This window comes from Anomaloglossus baeobatrachus, chromosome 5 (genome assembly GCF_048569485.1).
Source record: "Anomaloglossus baeobatrachus isolate aAnoBae1 chromosome 5, aAnoBae1.hap1, whole genome shotgun sequence".
NCBI classification, from domain to species: Eukaryota; Metazoa; Chordata; class Amphibia; order Anura; family Aromobatidae; genus Anomaloglossus; species Anomaloglossus baeobatrachus.
The window spans coordinates 193,970,781-193,973,803 of NC_134357.1; positions in this window are offsets into that span (position 1 = coordinate 193,970,781).

Consider the following 3,023-nt stretch of genomic DNA (forward strand, 5'->3'; position numbering starts at 1 on the left):
GTGGGGTACTGGTATGGGCTGGTATCATCAAAGATAAACTTGTGGGACCTTTTCGGGTTGAGGATGGAGTGAAGGTCAACTTACAGACCTACTGCCAGTTTCTGGAAGACAACTTCTTCAAGCAGTGGTACAGGAAGAAGTCAGTATCGTTCGAGAAAAACATGATTTTAATACTCCATCACATGCATCCAACTACTCCACAGCGTGGTTGGCCAGTAAAGGTCTAAAAGATGAAAAAATAATGACATGGCCACCTTGTTCACCTGATCTGAACCCCATAGAGAACCTGTGGTCCCTCATAAAATGTAAGATTTACAGGGAGGGAAACAGTACACCTCTCGGAACAGTGTCTGGGAGGCTGTGGTGGCTGCTGCACGCAATGTTGATTGTAAACAGATCAAGCAACTGACAGAATCTATGGATGGTAGGCTGTTGGAGTGTCATCATAAAGAAAGGTGGCTATATTGGTCACTAATTTTTTTTGGGTTTTGTTTTTGCATGTCAGAAATATTTATTTCTAAATTTTGTGCAATTATATTCGTTTACTTGGTGAAAAATAAACAAGTGAGATGGGAATATATTTGTTTTGTATTAAGTTGCCTAATAATTCTGCACAGTAATACCGTAGTTACCTGCACAAACAGATATCCTCCTAAGATAGCCAAATCTGAAAAAAAACACTCCAACTTCCAAACATATTAGGGCTGCTTCTCACTTGCGAGTTTCTCGCAGTAGAGCAATGCGAGAAAAACTCGCATTGGAATCGGACACATGTTAGTCAATGATTCAGCTCGCATTTGCGATTTTTTTTTTTTTCTCAGTCCAAATCGGACTGAGAAAAAAATCGCAGCATGCTGCTTTTTTGCGAGTTTCTACTGCGAGTCTCTCCAATGCAAGTCTATGGGAGCGTGTAAATAATCGGATGTCATGGGACGGCACTCACACCATCCTAGTGACATCCGATTTTCTAAATACATTTCTCGCATGTTTCCTAAAACACTCGAAACGAGTGATGTGTCACAATGTCTGTCAATCTCTATCTCTGTCAGTCGGTCTCTCCCTCTCAGTCTCTATTCTCTCTCTTTCGGTCTGTCACTATCTCTGTCCCTCTCTCACAGTCTGTCGGTCATTTTCCCCTCCTCTCTCATACTCACCGATCCCCGGCGCGGCACTGTACAGCATTCACACTGCTCCGGCGGCTTTTACTATTTTGAAAAAGCCGGCCGCTCATTAAACAATCTCGTATTCCCTGCTTTCCCCGCCCACCGGCGCCTATGATTGGTTGCAGTGAGACACCCCCCCACGCTGAGTGACAGGTGTCTCACTGCACCCAATCACAGCAGCCGGTGGGCGGGTCTATACTGTGCAGTGACATAAATAATTAAATAATGTAAAAAAAACGGCGTGCGGTCCCCCCCCCAATTTTAATACCAACCAGATAAAGCCATACGGCTGAAGGCTGGTATTCTCAGGATGGGGAGCTCCACGTTATGGGGAGCCCCCCAGCCTAAAAATATCAGTCAGCAGCTGCCCAGAATTGCCGCATACATTAGATGCGACAGTTCTGGAACTGTACCCGGCTCTTCCCAATTTGCCCTGGTGCGTTGGCAAATTGGGGTAATAAGGAGTTAATGGCAGCCCATAGCTGCCACTAAACCCTAGATTAATCATGTCAGGAGTCTCCCCGAAATACCTTCCATGATTAATCTGTAAGTGACAGTAAATAAACACACACACCTGAAAGAAATCCTTTATTAGAAATAAAAAACACTAACAAATTCCTTGGTTCACCAATTTAATAAGCCCCAAAAAGCCCTCCAAGTCCAGCGTTGCTTCCAGCTCTGCTGCATGAAGGTGACCGGAGCTGCAGCAGACACCGCCGCTCCTGTCAGCTCTGCCACACAAACACACACACAATGCTCTGCCACGCATGCACACACAATGCTCGCTGATCTCCTCCCTCTGCTGTGATCTGGACAGCCCAGGGGGCGCATCCAGGTCACAGCAGGGAGCTCATCTGTAATAAGCCTAGGGGTTGGATTCCGACTATCAGAGTCTATGCCCTGGGGGCTGCCATAAAGGAGGTGAGTAACTGTCATTACCAGGGGCATAACTAGAGTTTGATGGGCCCCAGTGCAAAGTTCAGATCTGGGCCCCCCTCCACATACACCGACACTTGGGGTACGGGATAATGACACTGACACTCGGGGTACAGGATAATGATGCTGACACTTGGCTCTTACCCACAGCACCCAGGTTTCCCATGATCTGAATTCCCCCTATCAGCACCCAGCTTTCCTATGTTCTGATATCCATCTTGTCCTCGGCACCCTGCTTCCCCATGCTTTGCTATACATCTTTCCCTCAGCACCCAGCTTTCCCATATCAGAGCATGGGAAAGCTGGGTGCTGAGAAATGATGTATAGCAGAGCATGGTAAAGCTGGGTGCTGAGAGAAGATGTATAGCAGAGCATGGGAAAGCTGGGTGCTGAGAGATGTACAGCAAACCATGGGAAAGCTGGGTGCTGAGGGAAAGAGCCTTTTGTCCTCAGCACAAAACGTTCCCATCCCCTGCTTGTATCTTTGTCACCCCTTGTATATAGATCTCCAAATACAATAATGGCCCCTACATAGCCTTCCAAATAGTATAAAGGGTCCCACATAACCCTTCATATATTAGAATACACTTCCATAGTTCTCCATGTATTATAATGCACCCCCATAATCCTCCATGTATAAAGTATCCCTCCAATTATTATAATGAATTTCTCATAGTTCTCCATATATTATAATTCACCCCATAGTTCTCCATATATTATACTGCACCACATAGTCCCCAATGTTTTATAATGCACCCCCATAGTCCATGTATAAGGTAGCCTCCATATATAATAATGCAGCCAGCCTCTCCAGGCCTCCATGTATAACAATGCACCCAGCCTCCTCAGGCCTCCATGTATAATATAGCAACCAGCCTCTCCAGGCCTCCATGTATAACAATGCACCCAGCCTCCTCAGGCCTC